The following is a 24,154-nucleotide window of genomic DNA, read 5'->3' on the forward strand; positions in this document are numbered from 1 at the left end:
CCTCACTAAGTCGGCCAGGGGGGCCACATACACATTAAATAATGTGGGGCTGAGGCATGAGCCCTGTGGCACACCCCTGGTGAGCTCCCTAGAGGTGGATTTATGGGAGCCCAACCTGACTTCCTGAGAGCGGCCGGAAAGGAAGCTTTCCACCCAGGACAGGGCAATGCCTCCCACCCCTACATCCCTCAGACGACCGAGAAGCACTTTGTGGGACACCGTATCGAAAGCAGCAGACAAATCCAACAGCACCAGAATCATAGATCCCCCACTATCCAGTGTCAACCTGATGTTATTGGTCACTTCAAGTAGGGCTGATTCGGTGCTGTGGTTTGGCCTGAACCCAGATTGTGAGGGGTCCAGGCCTTCTGCTGCTTCCAGGTGATTCGATAGGTGGGTGTTTACGTGCTTCTCTGTCATTTTACCGATGTAGGGTAGGAGGGAAATAGGCCGAAGGTTGGAGAGGTCTGTCCAGGGGGAGGTCGCCTTCTTCCTTATAGGGTTTACCACCGCTTTTTTCCATTCCCTCGGAACTTGTCCTTTCGCCGGCGAGATGTTCATAACTGACTGAATGGAGGGTCCTAGGATGGAAATCAGTGGAGCCACCATTTTAGCCGGAAGGTGATCATTAGGGGAGCCAGTTTTCATATGGGTAATGAGGAGTGGAAGGTCTGGGTCACTGACAGGCGGAATGGTAAGAAAGGTGCTTTTCATAGGTGCCAAAGATACACAAGAAGGGGGGGGGCTAGTTCCTGTGCCTTGAGAAGCAATGATTTTATTATAAATCAAATTTATTTTATCTTCAAAAAAGATGGAGATGTCATCACACAAAATCTGTGAGGCATCGTCAGGGCTCTCAATGGCAGACGGTTTTACAAAGCTGAGCAGAATTTTAAACAACTCCCTCGGACAATTGCCCGCCTCCTCTAATTGTGAGGATAGGTTGTTTTTCCTCGCAAGTTTTATATTCTTGTAGTAGTTAGACTGCGCAAGTAGAAATATTTCCTTTTCCTGCTCTTTTTTTGATTTCCTCCACGCTTTTTCAAGCCTCCTGCACTTCTGTTTTTCTTTCCTTAGATCAGGGGTATACCACTTTTCTTGTTTAGCAGGGGGATACTGCTTATGAAGTTTCAACGGGGCAAGAATATCAATGGCTAGTTTAAGAGATTTATTATATTTTTCCAATGCCATTTCAGCAGAGTCTGTTTCAGAGAACTGGGGCTGTTGCCAGTATTCACGCAAATTTTCAGCTGTTATTTTGTGCCACTGGCGGCGGTAAATAGGAGGGGGAGGTGTTCTAAGTTGTTGTTTTTTTGTAGGTCCTGCCAGATAGAACTCCACCAAAAAATGGTCTGTCCAGTGGATTTCAGTGGCAGGAAGGCACCTAATTTTCGAACAATTTGAAAATATAGAGTCAAGAGTATGACCTGCTCTATGGGTAGCCCCACTATTTTTTATCTCAAGTCCAAGATTGGACAAATCTGCTGTTAATTGCATTGATTCCGGGTCTTCAGAGTTATCCATATGAACATTAAAATCACCGAGGAGGAGAAAATCCTCCTTAGCTCTAACATGGGGGGCAAGTAATTCCAGGAGAGAAAGAGCAAAATCTAAGCTATGTCCCGGCGGACGATATATTAATGCTCCTTTCCATGAGATGTTACTTGCTAGGTTGATTTTAAACACCATGATTTCCAAAAGAGGAGTGAAACTTTGTTCTAACATTGCTATCTTAAAAGAATCTTTAAATATGATAGCTAGCCCCCCTCCTGTCTTAATTGGCCGATCCACATGTATGATTCTATAACCTACTGGAACCCCCAGTGTGATAGCAGTTATAGTATGTGGTTTCATCCAAGTTTCAGTTAAAAAACATAGATCCGGTTGTTGGGAAGAAATCAGATCCCAGATTTGAAGTTGGTGTTTAGGGAAAGAGCGTACATTGAGAAGAAAACACTTCAGTTCTAGAGGGGATACTAAAGAGGTTACATTGTCATAGGAACTCTCTATTGACCCCATTGATTGATAGCGGCATTGTCGACAAGAAAAGCAACCCTCGAGTTGTAAGCAAGATAGTCGTGTGGTACAAATGCCTATGAGTGCAAGCTGGCGTAGGGCGCTAGCAGAATAAGAAATAAAACGAGTACCTAAGGCAGGAGGGTCCATTACACATGGGCCCAAGCCCCTACGCCCCGTCCTGTCGCGGACGGGCGCAGACGGGCAGCTCTTTGGCGGGTCTTCGGCGGGGCTGCGCGCGATCGCTGCGCGCCCGGGGTACTGCGAGGGCTAAATAGCCCTAAGGAAGTGAGTCACTAGAGCGCTAACCGCTCTTCGTGCCGGCCGACCGGAAGTGCCTGCAGGTCCCCACGAGTATTGTCAGGGAGGCAGCTCCGGTAATCAGTGGTGGCGTGTGGTGCAGGGGGTAATGAATTTTAAAAAACAGCAATTTTAAAATGCACAATAACACAACAATATTTCCGTTTTTAAAAAAGCGCTAGCAATGCTTTCAATTCTCGATCTCTTACTGGCCAGGTCAGGTCAAAACGCCAAGCGGGTTGGAGACACTGCCACTGTCTCCTTCCCACAGCGAAATGCTCCCCTGCTCCGCCTAAATAGCCCTAAGGAAGTGAGTCACTAGAGCGCTAACCGCTCTTCGTGCCGGCCGACCGGAAGTGCCTGCAGGTCCCCACGAGTATTGTCAGGGAGGCAGCTCCGGTAATCAGTGGTGGCGTGTGGTGCAGGGGGTAATGAATTTTAAAAAACAGCAATTTTAAAATGCACAATAACACAACAATATTTCCGTTTTTAAAAAAGCGCTAGCAATGCTTTCAATTCTCGATCTCTTACTGGCCAGGTCAGGTCAAAACGCCAAGCGGGTTGGAGACACTGCCACTGTCTCCTTCCCACAGCGAAATGCTCCCCTGCTCCGCCTAAATAGCCCTAAGGAAGTGAGTCACTAGAGCGCTAACCGCTCTTCGTGCCGGCCGACCGGAAGTGCCTGCAGGTCCCCACGAGTATTGTCAGGGAGGCAGCTCCGGTAATCAGTGGTGGCGTGTGGTGCAGGGGGTAATGAATTTTAAAAAACAGCAATTTTAAAATGCACAATAACACAACAATATTTCCGTTTTTAAAAAAGCGCTAGCAATGCTTTCAATTCTCGATCTCTTACTGGCCAGGTCAGGTCAAAACGCCAAGCGGGTTGGAGACACTGCCACTGTCTCCTTCCCACAGCGAAATGCTCCCCTGCTCCGCCTAAATAGCCCTAAGGAAGTGAGTCACTAGAGCGCTAACCGCTCTTCGTGCCGGCCGACCGGAAGTGCCTGCAGGTCCCCACGAGTATTGTCAGGGAGGCAGCTCCGGTAATCAGTGGTGGCGTGTGGTGCAGGGGGTAATGAATTTTAAAAAACAGCAATTTTAAAATGCACAATAACACAACAATATTTCCGTTTTTAAAAAAGCGCTAGCAATGCTTTCAATTCTCGATCTCTTACTGGCCAGGTCAGGTCAAAACGCCAAGCGGGTTGGAGACACTGCCACTGTCTCCTTCCCACAGCGAAATGCTCCCCTGCTCCGCCTAAATAGCCCTAAGGAAGTGAGTCACTAGAGCGCTAACCGCTCTTCGTGCCGGCCGACCGGAAGTGCCTGCAGGTCCCCACGAGTATTGTCAGGGAGGCAGCTCCGGTAATCAGTGGTGGCGTGTGGTGCAGGGGGTAATGAATTTTAAAAAACAGCAATTTTAAAATGCACAATAACACAACAATATTTCCGTTTTAAAAAAAGCGCTAGCAATGCTTTCAATTCTCGATCTCTTACTGGCCAGGTCAGGTCAAAACGCCAAGCGGGTTGGAGACACTGCCACTGTCTCCTTCCCACAGCGAAATGCTCCCCATCTCCGCCTAAATAGCCCTAAGGAAGTGAGTCACTAGAGCGCTAACCGCTCTTCGTGCCGGCCGACCGGAAGTGCCTGCAGGTCCCCACGAGTATTGTCAGGGAGGCAGCTCCGGTAATCAGTGGTGGCGTGTGGTGCAGGGGGTAATGAATTTTAAAAAACAGCAATTTTAAAATGCACAATAACACAACAATATTTCCGTTTTAAAAAAAGCGCTAGCAATGCTTTCAATTCTCGATCTCTTACTGGCCAGGTCAGGTCAAAACGCCAAGCGGGTTGGAGACACTGCCACTGTCTCCTTCCCACAGCGAAATGCTCCCCTGCTCCGCCTAAATAGCCCTAAGGAAGTGAGTCACTAGAGCGCTAACCGCTCTTCGTGCCGGCCGACCGGAAGTGCCTGCAGGTCCCCACGAGTATTGTCAGGGAGGCAGCTCCGGTAATCAGTGGTGGCGTGTGGTGCAGGGGGTAATGAATTTTAAAAAACAGCAATTTTAAAATGCACAATAACACAACAATATTTCCGTTTTTAAAAAAGCGCTAGCAATGCTTTCAATTCTCGATCTCTTACTGGCCAGGTCAGGTCAAAACGCCAAGCGGGTTGGAGACACTGCCACTGTCTCCTTCCCACCTCCTTTATCATTCAAAAACCCATACCCACCCAAAACCATAAATTTCCCTTGCCCCCGCAAAAATATATACACATTTTTTTTTTTTTTTTTTTTTTTTTTTTAAACCTTTATTGTGCACAAAAAAGAGAACAAATACGGGCCTACAACCAGCAGGCCGGCCACGAAACTTCAAGCACAGGTGCGAGCAACGCGGTTCCACAGCGGTATCAGGCAAGATAGCAGCAATTAGTAGCAGTTACACTGAATGGAGTCATGTCGCCAAGGAGAAGGAGTATTGAAGGTTAAATTTTTAAAGTTTTGAAGAAATATAAATCAGTGAAGAATAAAATCAAGAAGAACTGAGTCCGGACATTAGCTTCACAACATGAGCAGGCAGCATCAATTAGAACAACATTAGTAAGAACACCCCGTTAATATGGCAGTACCATACAAAACAATAAGAGCTGCAGTCCACATTTACGTACTACCCTCAGCGCCACCCACTCCCTACTAACCCCTAATGCAGACCCAGAACAGAAACCAGAACAAGAAAGCGCAGAAATTAGAAAAATAAGGCCCATAGAAACTAAAAAGGAAAAATAAATCTACCCCCCCACCCTGCAACAATCCGGAGGCTACGGCCTACCCCCCCCCGGCAAAGTGCCTGTCGCCCAGTAAAGAAACCCGAAATACAGAGGAAGAATAGAAAAGAAAGAAGAAAAGATAAGAAAAGAAAGTTGTCACACTTGAAGCATCGGGAGGAAGAAAAGAACAAGCTAGTCTACCACTCCCGAAAAGGAAAGGAAACGGGGGAGGAGCCCTAACACTAACAAAACTCCCGGTCCCCCAGCCATGTATAGCCCCCTGCACCGAGTGAAGCAATAATATCGAAAAGTACACCACCAAATGAAGAATTGAATCAGATGCACCCGGGACCCCGAGCCAGTACTTGAATGATCACCCCGTCCATATGGGCAATAGCAGGATACACCCAGTTCTACCCCACGTGCGAAATCACCAGGATGAGCAACAGTAGCAGAACAGATGTGGGGAGCTACGACCACTACATTCGCCAGAGAGGCGGCACAGTCCGAAACATAACAGCTAGTCCAACAAGAGTGAAGCCCCGGAGACCTCCAGCTCTAATCAGGTCGCGAGCGACCACTATACCATGACGCCCAGCAAAAGCCCTCCCCAGTCAGGACAAAGGGACAAGATGGCCGCCGTAATGAGAATGCAGACAAAGGAGAGCAAGATGGACGCTACCCTAAACAAATAACCCCCATGTCACAATAAGCTTCCAGGACCAGCAAACAGGAACCAAAGAGAACGTGGCGGAGCCGATAGCCAGCAATTAATCAGGGTAGCCAGTGTATGATGCCGACTGTGCCATTGACAAAGGTCGCAACACCCGAAGGATGCCTTGATTGGAAAGCAAAACAACCACTAGCTATAATAGAGACAGACGGGGGAAAACAATCTACATCGTAAATATGAGCCATGCAGCCAGTACGTACCACATTCTAACCCCAATCCCCACCCGGCAAGACAGCGACACAACCAGGAACCCGCCCAACCCTGTCCCGATCTCAGGAGCCCCCCCGATCCCAGCCCTCGATCAACTAGCAGCGGTCGATGAAACTGGACATAAAAACAATCCCAAACCCGGCCCAACCAGCCAAGAAGCAAATACTAAGGAAATCAGCCTAGCCCTGACCCAAACGTGGATAAACCCTCGGACATGCTCCCCGAAAGAAGCTCGCCCACTGTAGAACAAAGAAGCAACATGGCGAGAGAAAAAACGAAAGTGAAGTGAGACCACAAAATGGCCGTCGAAAGTCACCAGGAATTCCGTCGACTGTAGCATGGAGATCCGCCACGGCATCAGGAGAGTATGAGTTTTCAGGCAACAAAGTCAAAAAACACAACACAGGGGCAATCGATAATGCCGTAGATAGGTCCCGGAGCGCCCTCGATCGTAAGTCTAACAACAATGTAGCGCTCTCCATGAAAGGGGGAAACAAAGTATCCCGGGCGGAGTCGTCAGGCGGGTGGTTTTGAACACCAAGAAGGTCGGAAGCGGGCACAGGTGACCAGCAGGCAGGTGGGAGCGCTGTATCTTCGTGGGACGTGGGTGGAAACAAGTGGCAACCCTGCGGGATCAGCGCGGCACACTCCCGCCGTAGCGCAGACGCCATGTCGTCCAGCTTGTCTCCCAATCTTCCGTAGCTATGGCACATCTCCGCACGGAGGTCACACAGGGCGGACAGAACGGTGTCAAGGGAAAGCGCGGGCTGCAGCCCCTGCCTCTCGCCGCCCTGGGTCTCCGGAAACTCGGACCCCACCCCAGGCGGGGCAGCACGGGTCACAGGCGGGATCGGGCGCTCTCCTCCACCACACAAAGCACCAAACAAAGCCATTATGGCGGGGCTCCGGAATAATACCAGGATAGTCGAGATACCAAAGTTTGCCCAGTCAATGGTGGAGGAACACTGTATACCGCGCCAGGGAGGCACACAACGCAGGTCAGGCGCTCCGCGGCAGACCCGGGCGGAGAGGCATAGGGCAGGCAATCCTGGTCAAACAAATATGGCCGAGCAATCCTCTCCCCGCACCGTCTGCCGCCAACAAAGGAGCCGGTCCGGAGGGGTGCTGCAGCGTTGGAAACGCTCCCTTCTCCCCGCCCGCTTCAAGTTGCGTCAGGTGGCCTGTAGCTGGGGGCGCATCGCGGGGACCTCACCAATGGTCCAGCAGCCGGCGCTGACCGGGTACTCCGGCCGTCAGCAGCTCTCCAGGGCACGGCAGGAAGGGATCGCGCAGGCGGGGTCCAGGGCTACAGGCTGCTCCGCGGCTATCTCCGGTCGCCGGGCAGGTCGGGAGTCCGGGGAAACATCACCGAGATCAGCGCGGCGCCGCACGCAATCTGCCACCCATTTCCATCAGGATCCGTTTCAGGATGTCGGTGCGGCGCTGGAAGGCTGGCGGAGCCGGGAGCCTACAGGTCTGCTCCGGTCGCCATCTTGGCTCCTCCCCCTATATACACATTTTAAACCTGAAAAATTCCTTTGCCACTTAAAAACCCACACCCACCCTAAACTCTGAAAAATACCTTACCACTCAAATCCACCCTAAACCCTAAAAATGTGCTTGCCTCCCAAAAACCCATACCCACCGTGAGAAATCCCTTGCCATACAAAAACCCATACAAACACTAAACCTAAACGATTCATTACTAACCAAAAAACCCATACCCAGCCTAAACCTTAAAAAATCCCTTACCACCCAAAAACCCATACCCAGCTATCTATCAGGCAACATGTGTGAGCATTTCTACATTTGGTGCGGATGTGTTCTATGATTCACATCCCATTCAGTCTGTTGAGAATGCCCTCTTAAAGTTTATTTTAGTTTCAAAAGTGTTTTTATTGAAATTCGTAACAGGCATATAATAAGACAGTTCTGTGAGAAAAGTAAACTCAGAGCGTACAGTGCGGGCGGGACAGACAAGCATGTCTTCCCTTGTGTATCAGGTGAAGCAAGGAAGGTACGCCCAATTAGCGATGCAATGTCACGCATGGAAGAGCAAAAGATTGACATAAGGAAAAAAACACGAACCAAAACCCCCCCCCCCCCACAAAATCCCCCCTCCCTCCACCCCGACCAGTGTGCCCACGAAGGTCAGTGACACCTGCATTGAGTCGCGGGAGCAAGACGAGGCCATGAGTAGTAGAGTCACCGGGAGTCATCGGTGGTGCTAGTGAGACGCAAAACCCTAAGATACTTGGGGCAGGTGATTTCATTGAACTCCTTGGATAAGAGGGTCAGCAAGGGGAGCCATGTCTTGCGAAAGGCGTCTGTGGAGCTGGTGAGAGTGGCATGGATACGCTCCATCCCAAGGGTAAACCACAGTTTGTGGAGCCATCCCGTGTGCGTAGGTTTAGTCGTAGTGCCCCATAGTGACAAGATGTGCTGTGTGGCTGCCTGCATAGCGATACCCATCTGCCGGCCGCGTAGTGATTTGAGGGGAAACATTAAAGCATTGGGCAGGCCCAACACGGTGTATGCTGGGAATCTCGGGACTTCAGTCTCGAAAGTGGAGTCTATGTCATCTAGGACCTTTGTCCAAAAATCTCCCAGCTCGGGGCACCCCCAGAGGATGTGAGTCAAGGTACCACGTTCCCCGCACCCTCTCCAGCAAAGGTCGCTGCGTCCCGGGTTTCCCTGGTGTAATCGGACCGGAGTAAGGTGCCAATATGTGGCGAGTTTGACTGCAGTTTCCCTTGCTTTGGTGTTTCGTGTAGTGTGTGAGGCTCTATGGTAGATGTATCCCCATTCTTTGGATGACAAGGTCCTCCCAAGTTCAGCCTCCCAGCGCCTTTGACCAGGTGATTTAGCCTGAGAGGGTGAAGGGGCAAGCATTTTATAGAGTTCGGAGACGAGGCGCTTATCCGTTGACTTAGTAAGCAGCCACCTCTCGAAGTCCGTCATGGGGCGTCCCACTAGGGCAATGACGTTCGGGTCTGTGAGCCAGTGTCGGAGCTGGAGGTATTGGAAGAAGTGGGGGCGTTCTATCCCGTATCCCTGTTTAATGTCGTCGAAGGAAAGGAATCCGTTCAGGTCAAAAAGATGTCCCGCAGCTCGGCACGCCGAGCCCCGCCATTGAGAAAATGCACCTGGGCCCTCACCTGGGGGGAAGTCAGGGTTGTCCAGAAGGGGAGTGAAAGGGGAAGGGAAAGTAGTCAGTCCGCGTTTGAGCGCTACCCGATTCCACACCTGTAGAGTCGTGCGAGTGATCGGGGACCGTGACATATGACTGGGCCTGTGGCGTTTGGCCAGGAATGGAACCCGCCACAGCGGCGTCTGAGCCATAGCTCTATCTTGGAAAAGCCATCTCTTTTCCGATTCGGGCCTGTACCACTCCACCAGGTACCGGAGTTGGGATGCCTGGAAGTACCGCGCCAAGTCCGGGATTCCGAGACCGCCCTCATCCATGCTCTGGTATGCAAGCAGTTTGTAAAGTCGGGCTCTCTTCCCCTCCCAAATAAAGCCAGACAGTAAGTCTTGTAAGGTTTTCAACGTGCCCGCAGGGGGCACAATGGGAATCGTTTGAAATAAATATAAAATCCGCGGCAGGACTGACATTTTTATAGCCGCCACTCTCCCCAGCAGAGAAAGAGGTTGTTTGGACCATCTCGCCAGGTCTGAGCGGATCCGGGTGACAAGAGTTGCGTAATTAGTGGAGACCGTGAGGTCGGTTGAGGGAGTCAGGGTGATACCTAGGTATGGTACCCGGTCGACCACCTGTAGGCCGCTGAGGTGACCCAATGTCGGGGCCTGCGGGCGCGCATTTTTGCCTAGAGGTAAGATGAGGGATTTTGCGATATTAATGCGGAAGCCTGAAACAGCCCCAAACGAGTCAAGTTCCTCCATGAAGGCAGGCACCGAAGTAGCAGGGCTGTGTATAGTGGCTATGACATCGTCCGCGTATAGACTGATAGGATGGGGTTCGCGCCCGAAGTCGATGCCCTCCACCCTCGGATTGTCGCGGACTCTCTGTGCTAGAGGCTCGATATACATCGCGAATAGGAGGGGGGAGAGGGGGCACCCCTGCCTGGTACCTCGTTGGATCTCGAACGGGGGCGAGCGCAGGCTCCCCAGGCGAACCGTGGCCCGTGGATGATGATAGCAGCCCGCTATGCGCGAGCAAAAACGGTCACTGAGACCGAACCGGCGGAGTACGAGTTGCAAATAATCCCAGTTCACGCGATCGAACGCTTTCTCCGCGTCGATGGCAAGAAGCGCAGAGTCCGAAGCTCGAGAATGCGTTTTGTCAATAAGGTGGAGCACCCGTTTAGTATTGTCTGCACACTGGCGGCCTGGAACAAAGCCAGATTGGTCCGGTTCCAAAAGACCAGGAAGGCACGGGCCAAGGCGGGCAGCAAGGATGCCTGTAAAAAGCTTCAGGTCCAGGTTCAGTAACGAGATTGGGCGGAACGCAGAGCAGTGCGTGGGTTCCTTCCCGGGTTTAGGAAGCACTACCACTTCAGCGGCTAGCATGTCCGGAGGAATGGAAGCCGCCCCTTCGAAGGAGTTGAAGAGGCGAGCGAGCCCAGGGGCCAAACGCCGATTGAAGAGCTTATAGAAGCCCGCCGAGAAGCCGTCCGGGCCCGGGGATTTAAGGGGGCGCAGTCGAGAGATGGCAGCTAAGACTTCTTCCTGGCTTATGGGGGCATCAAGAGCTTCCGCGGTAGACTCAGGGATCGCTGTGATAGCCACAGTATTGAGGTACGCTTCAATATCCCCGGACGGGACTTCCTCCCCCCCGTACAGGGAAGCGTAGTATGAACGAAACGCCTCGGCCACTTGGGCATCGTCTGTGAGCACTTCACCATTGGCGCCAACCAAAGAGGTGAGTTTGGCCCGTTGGGTCTTAGCCCGTAGAGCACTGGCCAGTAGTCGCCCAGTTTTGTTCCCTCCAACATAATAAGTATGCCGTAGGCGGAGAGCCGCAAACTCCGCCCTGTCCGTGTCCAGACTGGCGAGTTGGGCCCGAGCAGCTTTTAGCTGTTTCCACACACGAGGGGCACATGTGCGGCTATGCACCCGTTCCAGCTCCGCCACCCGCGCCGTAAGTTCCTCCCTCTTGCTTTTGCGGTCTTTAGCTTCCGCAGCCGAAATAGCTATGAGCTCGCCCCGCACGACCGATTTCAGAGCCCCCCAAAGAGCCGTCGCTGAGATGCCCGGTGTGTCGTTGGTAGATAGGTAAGTGTCTATGCATTCCCCAATACGTTTGGTAACATCAGGGCGCTGTAGCAAGGGTTCGCGGAGGCGCCATGGGCCTCGAGGGCGTCGGGGTGCTCGGAGAGCGAGGGAGAGTTCCACCGCGTCATGGTCACTGAGGGCTGCGGGTGTGATGGCAATGTCCTCAATGGTTGTAAGGAGATCTGAAGAACCCAGGAAGTGATCAAGCCTGGCGTAGGTGTGGTGCACATGCGAGTAGAACGTGAATTGTGAGGCCGTCGGATGGCGTGTCCTCCAGAGGTCTACCAAGCCCCTTTCGGACAGCCAATCATGCCCGGCAGTTGACAAGGCCCCAACGTCCCCATAGCGGTGGCCAGACCGATCGGCATGTGTATCCATAACAATGTTAAAGTCCCCACCCAGGAGTAGGGGTGCGTGTGGTGTCTGGAGGGCTTCGGAAATGGCGCCTTTTAAGAAGGCCTCTTGACCTGTGTTTGGAGCGTAAAGGGTGCCGATCGTGAGCGTTGTGTCACCCACGGTGAGAGTGTATGCAAGGAGGCGGCCTTTGATTTCCCCCACCTTATTACCCACCCTCCCCCTAAATGAGCTAGAGATTAGGATCGCAACCCCAGCATTCTTTGTTGGGAGGGAGGAAAAGAATTGTTGCGGGAAGGCTCGCGAGCGCATTCTGTGCCAGTCCTTCTGGAGGAGACGCGTCTCTTGTAGCAGGCAAATAGTGGCTTCAGAGTTTTCCAAGTAAGAGAGAACAGCTCTCCTCTTGATCGGGTTGTTGAGCCCCTTCACATTAAGCGTTATAATCTTAAGGGAGTCGTCTGTCGTCGCGCAGTGGGTGTGTGTTGCAGCGCTGAGGGGGCCATAGGCACATCAAGGGAGCATGTGGCATTTCTCGGTGAATAGTGTATGGTGTGGTCCCTGTTTGTGTCTAGGTATGAGCCATTTGTGTGGGTGAAGACTCCAAGTCGGCACATGCACCTTGGTGAGGGGCCTCTTCGCGCGAAAGCTGAAGTAGCGTGGCACACTGGTCCCCACCCCGGATCCCTCCCTAACCCAACATCCCTCCCAGAAACAGCCGGCAGCCACCAAAGTATGCAACTCAGCACAGGCAAATAAGGACAGTAATAGGCCGCGGCATAATAACAAAACCCCAAACTCAGTTTCCCCCCACCCAAACCCAACAAAAGGAAAACTTGTAGTCCCAATCCCGTCAAGGCACACAGGATTGTGGTTAAGAACAATGAAGGGGTCATCTCCGATGGCAGCTTCACCGGGCCCCCCGCCCGAACCGCCAGTCGTCAGGGCTGAGCAGGTGCGATACACAATCTCCAAAGCAAGAGGCAGTATCACTCTGGGGAAGAGGTCTCTCTGATCACCTCCGCCACCGCAGTCTCACGCTCCCGGGAGATGGCAGAGGCATCGGGCCTGAAGCGCTGAGGAGGGGATCGTCTGCGGCTTACAGTCTGCCAGCCCCCTCTGGAGGAGCCCTGCGAGCTCTTGAAAACCGGTTCAGCATCTACTTGGTCAAGACCCAGGAGACCACAAGCGTCTTTAAGAGATCGGAGCTGTTGTAACCGTCCGTTCCATTTGAATATGATTCGAAAGGGGTGCCCCCAAGAATATGAGATTTCTTTTCCCCGCAGGAAGTCCGTGACTGGCTTGAAGTCCTTCCTTTTCTGGAGAGTCGTGGCGGAAAGATCTTGGTAAAGGGCAATGGGATGGCCTCGAAACTGGACGGGCTGAGCTCTCCGGGCTTCCCGGAGGATCCTCTCTTTAAGCGGGAAGTCTGGAAGGAAGGCCAAGATGTCCGGCGGTGGGGCTGGGGCTCTGCGTGGCAGTCCTACGCGATGCGCCCTGTCAATGCGGATGTGGAAATCTTCTGCCTCCCCCAGAATGCTCCTGAAGAGGGCCTGCAGGTACGCAGTGACATCAGCCCCCTCTTCTTTCTGAGGGACCCCCCGGACCCGTATGTTGTTCCGTCTGGAACGGTTTTCCAGGTCCTCCGTATGGGCCTGGAGGTCAAGGTGCTGGTCCGTGAGACGCAGGACTTCCTGCTGGAGCAGTTCGATCTCGGAGCTCCTGGCTTGATCAGCCTCCTCGACTGCGACCACCCGTTCGCCGAGGCCCTCCACATCTCGCCGGAGTTCCCTCACCTCCCCCGCCACCTCCTGTTGCAGGGATTTGAAATCGTCCCGTAGCGAGTTGAAGAGCGTCTCCAGAAAGGCTTTGGTGATGGGCAGTTGGTCATCCTTGGCCGCCGATGACGCCTTCCCGGTCTCAGGGGACGGCGGGTCTTTGCCAGGCTTGGGCTGCGATTTAGACAACAGTTCAGGGAGAGTTTGCGATCCTTTTTAGCCTCTTTGCCCTGCCATGGCGCGGGAGAGGGTATGGCCCCGACAGGCAGTTGAAGATTGGAGCGCCTGTGCTGAGAGGGGCCGGAGAGGAGGCAGACGGGGAGCGGGGGGTAAGGCAGTGTCCAGACCTCCGTGCACGGGCAGGGACCGACGGCCTCAGACGACCGCAGGCCCAAGGGGGGGGAGAGGCAAGGTGAAAGCCCCCGCCCGACCGGCGAGAGACCGCAATGAGTGGAGTGCGGCCCACCCCCCAGAGAGGCGCTCCAAAGGTACCAGTTAGGGTTCTGGAGCGGGGGCCCACAGGGATGTCCGTACGCCGGGGACTCGGTCGTGCCCCCCGAGCTCTTCCACTCCCTTTCCCACTCTCCTCACCTGTGGTGGGTCGGCGTGCTCAGGGACTCCGGTCGCCAGGCCAGGTCAGCCGTGTCACCGGGAAACCAGGGGGGCAGTGTCCAGAGCCCCCCCGGATGCGGGGCCAGTCGGGGCACCGGTCGGCCCTCAACGGGAACTCCAGGCAGGTGGGGGAGTGAGCCAGGCCCGAAGCCGGGGCCTCGATGTGCACAGCCGCCGGGCCGCCCGCTGGGTTGCTGGGGCGGCAGCCTCCGCCTCGGGCGACGTGCGTGACAGCCTGGGATGCAGCCGAGGAGGTCCGCTGCAGAAGGGGCGGGCCGGCTCCCCTCCGGAACTGCTGCCGGCCCGGTGCACAGGCCCGCCCGCGGTATGCGAGTAGGCCAGAAGCCGGGGCCTTGCGTAGTCCGCCGCCGGGTTAGGATCAGGGCGGCCCGGGCAGAGGTGCCGGCGCAGCGGCAAGCCCCCAGGGCTCGAGCGGCGGCAGCGGGGCCCAGCGAAGCCTCGCTGGATGTCCAGGAGTGTCCCACCACACAGGGGGGCAGCGAGTCGCCGGCGGGTGCCAACGGGACCCCCTCCGGTCCAGCGGTGCAGCCGCCGCACTATGGCGCCAAATCCGGGCTCCGGCGGCTCTACCGCAGCAGGCGCGATGGGCGTCCGTCTCTCGGGTGGCCGAGCACCGGCAGTTAATTCCTCCGACCTCCGGGTGCCAAGGACGGAGAATTGCGGCTATGCTAGGCGATATGGCGGGATCGGGCAGGGAGCTCCGGAGACCTGCGTCCGATCACGCCGCCATCTTGGACACGCCCCCCCTTAAAGTTTATTTTAGCAGTACCCGGCAGTACCTCTGTTTACAACTGTCACAGTGAGTTGGGCATTCCATATATTGCTGATGTTATCAAAGCACAGCCAGTGTTACTTTGGCACAGGATTTGGACCTCTAGTAGCACAGGTCTGATCAAGAAATAATTAAAGATTGAATGAAGCTGGACCATGCTGCCAGGATTTCCTGGCTGACATATAAAAAACTTTATAAATGATCTCGGCACCCTGAATATTATAGCCAACTTGAGTCAATTAATTCTATCTCTAGGAAGGAGTTTAAGAAAACCTGTATGAGTCATCTGGAGGCAATAAGATTTACCCTGGAGGTAAACAAACCAACAGTGGTACAGCATCAATTGATTTTAACAACATGGGACATTCAGCCTTATCTTCTATGTCGTTTAAGTGGATACGACAGATATGTTTTAACCCGTTTTATATCTGGAAACTTTTATCGATTAATTAGTTATCCAGAAGTGAATAACTGGTCTTGAGAATTATGTTGCTGTCCCTGTGATGACATATCTCCACAATCATCAATACATGTGGTGCTTTTCTGTAAATTTTATACAAAGGAGAGGTCAAGATGGATTTTGCATCCACTATGGTGAGGGGGATGGAGGCAATGCCGACCAGCTTTTTTGTACTATCAGTTTTTAGGCAGCATAAGCTATATTGGATCTATAGCTAGTTTTTTAAAAGGTGTACTCGACCAGAAAAGGTATAAATGCTGAACCATTGTTAAGACCTGGAAATAACCAAAACATTAAAGTTTTAATTGTTTGTGCTATATTTTCTGCATAATAATCTTTTTTTTTTACTTTTTGAGCTATGTGCATTTCTTTAAAAAAAAATGTTGACTTTTTGGATATACTGTACGTTTTTATCTGATAATGCTTGTACTAATATTTTGGTTTTTCTGTCATCTCTGCTTTTGTAATTTTATATGACTAAAATTGAATAAAGCTTGTTCAGATTCTGATTTACTGGCCACCCAAAAAACCATACCCAACCTAAACCTGAAAAAGTACTTTTCCTCCACTCTAATCCCTAAAAAATCCATTATCAACCAAAAACCCATACCCACTCAAAACCATAAATTTCCCTTGCCCCCCAAAAATCCACACCCACTCTTAACCTTAAAATTCCTTTGCCTCTTAAAAACCCACACCCATCCTAAATGCTGAAAATTCCCTTGCCACCCAAAAACGTATACCCACAATAAACCCTAAAAATTCCCTTGCACCTAAAAACTTATACCCACCCTAAGCCCTAAAATTGACTTTGCCACCCAAAAACCCATACCTACCCTAAACCCTACAAAATCCCTTACCACCTAAAAACCTATACTCGCCCTAAAAAATTCCCTTGCCACCCAGAAACCCATACCCACCATAAACTCTCAATATTCCCTTGCCACCCAAAACACATACCTACCCTAAACCCTAAGGCAAACCTTACAACCCATAACCACCCTGCAGCCTTAAATTCCTTATCACCCAAAAACTCGCATTCACTCTAAACCATAAGATTTCCCTTGCCCCAGAAAAACCCACTTGAACCCTAAACCTTAAACATTCCCTTACGACTCAAAAACCCATGCACACCATAAACCCTACAAAATCCCTTGCCACCAAAAATACCACACCTATCCTAAACACTAAAAGTTCCATTTAACCCATAAAACCCATACACACCCTAAACCCTAAAAATCCCTTACCACTCAAAAATCTACACCCACCCTAAACCACAAAAATTCACTCGCCACCCAGAAAAGCCATACCCACAATAAAACATCCCTTGCCACCCAAAACCCATACAAACTCTAAACCTTAAAGATTCATTACCACCCAAAAAACCCATACCACCTGTAACCCCTAAATGTTCCGTTGCCACACAAAACCCAAGCCCACCCTTAACCCTAAAACATGCCCATACCCGCCATAAAATTTTAACAATTACCTTGTGACCCAAGAACCCATACACAGTGTAAAATCTACAAAATCCCTTGCCCCCCAAAAATCCACACCCACGCTAAACCCAAAAAATTCCCTTGCCACCCAAAAACCCATACCCACCCTAAACCCTAAAAATTCCATTTTCAACCAAAATCCTATACCCAACCTAAACCCTAAAAAATCTCTTGCCACCCAAAAACCCACACCAACCCTAAACCATAAAAATTCCCTTGCCACCCAAAAACCCATACCATCTAGTTCTGGGCCCTTGGAGGGGAATTTAGTGCTGCAATCACGAAACCAATGCATCAACTCCTAGCGTCTGTTTGGAATTGGTGCATTCCTGCAATATTCAATGCATTGCTGCTGCCGCACCGATGCTGTGATCACCACTCACTAAGGGCACGACACACTAACCATGACTACTTGTCCATCTAATTTATCCTTATGCTTCCATACAGCTGTAAATCTTTTAGTAGCCCACATCTTTTTTGCATACGCTTCCTCAAATGTTTTTGTTAGAATAATTTTATTTTGCCAATTTCGATAAACTGGTATTTTGTTGTCCTCCAATCATGAAGAATCAAGGAATGTGCCATTAGAGAGGATTTTGCTATAAATGCTTCCTCTCCTTTAGAAATTGGGAAATCTTGCCCTCTGCCTTACTAAACCAAAAAGTGCAGTTTTCCTCCTCTGTTTCTAGTTTTCTTTGTAGGCCATAACTAAGGGCGGAGAAAACTTTTTCTCAAAACTGGGCTAACTCCGGGCAGGTAAGAAAGGCATGAAGCCAGACACCCTGTCCCAATTGATGGCAGTGCAAGCATCTATCCTCTATTCCTGGATGCATTTTATGTAACGCTCTGGGAGAACAAAATGCCATCCAGCATGATAAAAATGTCATTCTTTTAAAATGTGCTGCTCTTAATGTCTTATTACCATAATGCAAAAACATCTGCCACTCGCACTCAATTTAGCACAACATTTCATGCACAGTGGCCGCCTCGGGCTCCCATGTTCCTTCACCACTTTCCCAGTCAGTGTCTGAGGGAGAAGTTGACATCTTGTCTCCTTTATATTCCGAGACATTCATGGCCAGTAGAAGTGGGTAACTAACCTGCTCCAGTTGCCAAAATGCCCAGCTGGGATAATGTCTTGGGCCGATGTTACGAGCAACTCCCGAAACATCTTAATCACTATCACTCTTCTAGTGACTCTAATTGAGGGGTCTCTGGCCTTAGTGCATAGGAGTCCCTCCTCCAAATAGGTCTTGTGAAAATCACTGACACTTGCCTTTTCCTGATCAGCAACTTTTGCTTCGGTCTTTCAAGAGTGGGACAGGTTCTCTGGCCCTAGTTCACATCTTACCAAGAAGGTCCTCCTGGGCCCAAAAGCTCTGCAGTGTAAGGCCGGAGCTCCTGGGGCTCAGTTCCCTCTGGGGCTGACCAGTCTTCTCCCTGAAGGAAGGGAACTTGATTAGGGGTCTCTCTGATCAGAAGTTGGTTACCAAAACTTCTTGCCTTTTCTCTTGGAAAGTTGGACCATAATTTCAGGCTCCAACACTTCTGTTTCACCCTGGGTTCTGATCTGTGCTTTTGTTTTTACACACACCCATTCAAGTATTTCCCAATATCGCTACATGGGTTTTCCTTTCTGCCTTTTTCTTTATGCAGAGGTCCCCAAATCATTGCCAAGCAGAAACTTAACAGGAATTGCACAAGATGCCACCACCTTTTTGTGGCCAGTAACCTTTCTATATTCTAAGGACTCAAATATCAATGGTGCACCTTAACCGGATTGTCAGAATTGAGGACTGTATAAGTCTCTCCAAGCAAGTGCTGATCTGAGTACACCATTTGCTCAGTCACAATAGTGACACTGGCACCAGTATCTCGCCAAGCTTCAACTTGAACCCCATATATATGTCACTGTTGTCTGTCTTTTTCCAGGTTACTGGGCCCGACAGCCAAGATTGCTATAACCACTCTACCCTATGTGACTAGTGTTGCCTCAGCAGGCTCTCTGATGTAGTCAGGGACCACCTGTGATCCCATCTGAAGGCTTGCCAATGCATTTTCTGCAGGTGTGCTAGAGGCATTCTTTTTGTTTCTACAGCTAGGGTCTCCAGTTCAGTGTTGCTTTGCATGACATTCATGACACCAAGCCTATTTGGATCCCAGGTTTCATCCTGGTACCCACCTCTGGGGTTTCAAGAGTTTCTGGGCCCTACCCCCTGAACAGTTTTTTCGGGACCTTTAAAATAACTATTTTTGTTGTTATCTTTTTGGTCAACAATTTTTCCTTTGGGGGGGTCATTTTGACCTCTTTCTTTTGGTCACCCCCTTCAGTGGTTGTCTTGGTTACCCTTGTCTTGACCCAGTAGTCTGCCTTCTTCCCCAACTGTTGAGGACAAAGTGGACCTAGTTCTACCAGATGCTGTTATCAATTCTCACAATAACAATTACTTAAAAGATACCCAATTTATAATTAAATTGCATAGACCTTCATAGCCATGAACATTGTTACCTGTTAACCAACCACCTTGTGTTTTCACTGAATAGTCTGAAAATTCAACCCAGGACTGACCTTTGGGTTTTTCAAGTCTCCCCAAATATCACCCTGTATTCTTCAGTGGTGAGTCGAAAGCCCTCAATCAGGGTACCCTTCGTGAGGTTATGAGACTCAACCTTTTTCATCCAATGTCAGGAGTCTCTCTGTGCATTTTCCTCAGAATAGTTCCCAAAAGATAGAGAGTCTCAGATATTTTGGCTAATTTCCTGGCTATGCAGACTCTCTCAAAAGCAGTGATCCATTTGTCATCACCATCTGCATATTTAGTGACAATCCCTCTAGGGAATTTACAGTCATACAAATCTTCTCTCTCCTTAGTTATAAAATTACTTCCACCAGGCCAATTCTTTTTTTTATTTCTGTGTCCAGGAGTTGAGCTTCTACGTTTAATCTCCTGGCCAACCTTTATAAAAGGAGGTTATCCTTTGTGGACCCTTCCTCTGTTTCTGAGTGGGTGGACTTTACCACCTCCTCAGAATTATCTTCATTACTGTGCAGATCTTCACATTCAGATTCAGGTGCTAACTCTGGGTCATCTCTCTCAAACTGTGTAAATATTAATCTAAGGTTTTCATTGTTAGCATGTTTGCTAGTTTTGATAGCATAACTTTTACAGAAGTCCATGAGACTGGTGTAGGCCAGGTCCATGTAAGGGGCTAGGTTGAGTTCCTGAGCCTGGTTGTTGGCATCACCCATTATTTGTACTGAAGTTGGTACCTTTTTGGATTTAGAAAACAAATCAAAATACAAATGATTTGCCTAACTACAGTAAAAACTTTTACATTTTACCACTCAGTTTCAGAAACTTTTTGCCAAGGCCCTATCAGTTAATTTGAGAAATTTAGAAAATTAGACCACTGAAAAAAGTACAACCAAACTAGAGAGCATTTTTTTATTTACTCATGTGGTCACTTATTGAGTGCTATCAGCAAATGCAAAGCCTTACATCCCGCCACTGATCCACCAATGTAGGAACCTGGCATCCTTATATGGTGTACAAAAATGAAGTGACAAATTGTTGAGCTGCCCCACTGGGAAGCGTCCCTCGGGGGCATTGCTAATTTCCAATTGGAAAAATCTAATCTGATTCCAAATCAACTGCAGTATTCAAATGTAACTTTTTATTATTCAATATATTTATTTCTCAATTTCATGAATTGTCCACATCATTCATGTGAAAACATTGTGTGCATCAATGGTAAAGCGTCAAACAAGGTGCTAATCATCCCCAATGCATTTCGGGCATATCAATGCCCTTCGTCAGGGTGTATGTTCCTAAAAAGCATTTAAACAAGGCAAAAATGAAACGACTGTACAGTGTGCGGGCTGTCCACTTTTCCCGGTGTTCAATCTTAAGTGTCATGGTGATAGAATTATCCAAATGTGATCTCAATAAACATCCAAACAACTCAGGCACTGGGTGGGTGATAAATGTCCAAACTCTTGAAAACAGAGGTTTCAAAATGAGTGGTGAGTTGTAAAACAACATGCCCTGACACTCTGAATTTCTCCAATGAGCCACATTCACAGAAAAATATGCTTCGTTGTTTAACCATCCAGTGGGAGTCAGACTCTTATTTACAAATTAGCCACGAAATTAAGATGGTAAGATTTCGTCCTCATTTGCAATGCACGAATGAATGAGTTATAGCGTGGCTTGTGGTGTAACAGGTTACTGTGCTGTAACTCAAACTTGAATTCACATTAAAAAAAATAGTGCATGCACTGACCATCTGCCCAGAAAAAGTCATCCTGACTAAAAAGATATTGAGCTCAATTCACTGAGCTTTTTGTTAGAGAACCCAATTTGTTGTCATAGGAATAAACGTTGTTGGTTGATGGAGTGTGCGCCGTTTTCAAGCAACAGCCACAACTCTGGTCAGGGTAAACCACAAAAGCCACTGAAGTAACCTGTTCTTAACCCTCTGGTACAAAACCAGGCAGGCTTAATCTAGAGGAAATGTGTAAAGTATTATGCAACACTTAAACAATAACAAAGTGAAAAACCAACACCAGAAAAACCCCACACCACTTTCGAAAAACTGAGTAAAATTCAATAAATTATTTGAGACCAAAACAACAAAAGTCTAATGTAAAAATGTATTTGAGACCAAAACAACAAAAGTCTAATCAGTAGAACCAGAGATATGCAACTTCAAAGGTTTCAGCACGCATTGCGGCTAAAAGCCCAAAGAATCACTTCTGGTCATCTACTCATGATAGACCAGAGGAAAGTCGCAAGTTCAGGCTGACCACAATGGAGTGCAGGCTGGATACAGGGTTCAGGTTAGTACTGCTGAAAAAGTTAGCTTCTCAAAGGACGACGCATAGAGTTCAGTTCGCTGTGGAGGATGCGGCAAGAAGATAGGAGAGTGTCACAGACTGGGTGTTGTGGATGGTCATCACTGTAACAAAATGGTCCTGTTGGGCGTCACGGGTGGTTGATCCCGAATGAAGTGCAAATCTCACGTTGCCAATCGTTGCAGGTGGTCTCTGTCATGTGAAGAGTAGAGTTCACCAGAGCTTTGTGTTGCCGGTCATTGTGGGTGACAACATTTCAGCACAAACTGGCCCATTCACAGCCGCAAAGAGCCCAAAACCTCATGATTTCGCCTTTGTCTTCTGAGGAGTGCAATCTGATGGCAACTGAGGACCCAGGACCCGGTGAGGTGCCCCTTGGGGACCAGGGACTCACTCTAGCAGAGGCCAACAGGTCTCAGGCAAGCACAGTTGCAGCCAGTCAGGTGAGCAGTTGGCAAGGGACCTCAGAGGCATCTTGTGTCTCAGTAGCTCAGACAACTGACCCTTGAAGTCACTCGGGTAGCCTATGGTGAATGGAGTAGGTCCAGCCTTCCTTCTTAGAGTGCAGGGTAGGTCTTCACCAGCAGTTGAGTCCTCTGGCGCAGGGCAGTCCGTATCTGTAGTGTCCACAGGTCCAGGAGTGTACTGATGAGTTGGTCTCAGGGTTACATGTGTATACCTCGTGTCAGCTTTGAAGGGGAGACACCTCTAGACTTCCCTCACATCTGTTCCAGGGTTTTTCCTTCTGTTCCCTGCCCTGGCTCCAAAGGTTCTGAGGTGACAATAGGCTAGTGTGAAGTTTTTTGTGAGTAGGATGAGGCAGCCCTTTTTATGTGCATATGTGGTACGAGACAACTACATCCCCACCTATCCTGCCAGGACGATCAATCCTGCCCACAACTAGTCCCTCTTTGTAATACTGGCTGGGAGGAATACATAAAGGCCAGCTACCAGCCAACTACACCTAGCCATGTGACAGCTGCAGGCATCATGTGGAGAGAACAAGAGAATGCCTTTCTAAAATTAGCAATTATTCAAAATTGTGCCTTAAAATCCGACTTTACCATTAAAGAGGATTTTAAATTACAATTTGTTTGAGATTAAACATGAAATTTCAATCTGTTCTCAATCAAAAATTAGCATATATTAAAAGTAATAAGATAACCCAATGTAATCCTATGGGAGTGGTAGACCTTGAAGTAATGAAAATGGAATTTAAGAGTTTTTCACAACCAAGACATGTAAAACCTAAAAGTACATGTCCAACTTTTTACATACACTGCACCCTGCCCAAAGGGCTGTTTGGGGCATACCTTTAAGCCGGAAACATGTTTTAGGGGCTACCTAAGTGGGTGGAACAACAAATGCTGTAGGCCCATTAGGAGCATTTAGTTTACAGGCCCTGGGTACATCTATTACTATTTCACTAAGGAATGACAAGTAAAATAAATGTGCCAGTTGAGTGTAAGCCAATTTTACCATGCTTAAAGGAATAAGCACAGGCATTTTAGCCCTGGTTAGAAAGGGTAAAGTGCACAGAGTCCTAAAACCCCCAAAACATGGGTTCAGGAAACACAGGGAGATTCTCAGCAAGCTGGAATATTCTACGCTTGTAAAATGTAATTCAAACGTGCATCAGCACGTTTGTCTCCAAGGAAGCAATTTTTATTTCTGAATAAACCATTATGCCTGCATCATCAATAAATATCAGAATGTTCCCTTCAAATCCCTATTCAGGATATACTTTTGATCTTGTCTTTAACAAATTAAAATGTGTTAAACTTAGAACCAAATAAATACAAGTGGTAGGTGAATAACCACATATGTAGTGATCACCTACATTGTCATAGTTCCTCATCAGAAGCAAACAATCCACAATTCCAACCCAAACTCTGAACTTGCAAATGCAGCAAATCCATCCACCATACAGATGAGTTCTCCCGAGTTATAGCGGGCACAGCCGCGATGCTGCTTCTTCTAAGAATCCTACCTAGAGTTGAGGCTCCGGTCAGACTACCATTTCTCCAGAGGTCAGCATATTCCACACTTCTCTCCTTAGCAATAAATATTTACAGACCCATCAGAGCAGTATCTGTTTTACAGTATCCTTATATATCTAAACACACTATATTTCTCCATTACTCAACATGTTACCAAATCTTGTTCTTTACACTACATGCACCTCCCCTTAACCACATTATATCCTGAAAGCCAGTACTCACTTTCAAAAGCTTCAGTTTACAGCCTGACAAACCTCACCACAGCTCCAGGTTGTTTTCAATACCTTCTTAACCATATCTCCTTAACCCTCCACAGCTCTCTCATAACCTTCATAGATTTACAGCCCTACCATATTTCCATTGCTCATTTACGCTGTAATATCTTCACAGTTTTCCACAAGTGTAGCATCTCTTGACAGACACCATCACTCAACTAAGGCAATACTTGAGAACAACAATCAATGACAACGCCAGTATATCTTGTCTCTAGGGCCTACTGGCTTTGCCAATTGCTTTTAGCAGTTCTGTACACCATTGGGATGCTGTG

The sequence above is a fragment of the Lissotriton helveticus genome, chromosome 3_1 (genome assembly GCF_964261635.1).
Source record: "Lissotriton helveticus chromosome 3_1, aLisHel1.1, whole genome shotgun sequence".
NCBI lineage: Eukaryota > Metazoa > Chordata > Amphibia > Caudata > Salamandridae > Lissotriton > Lissotriton helveticus.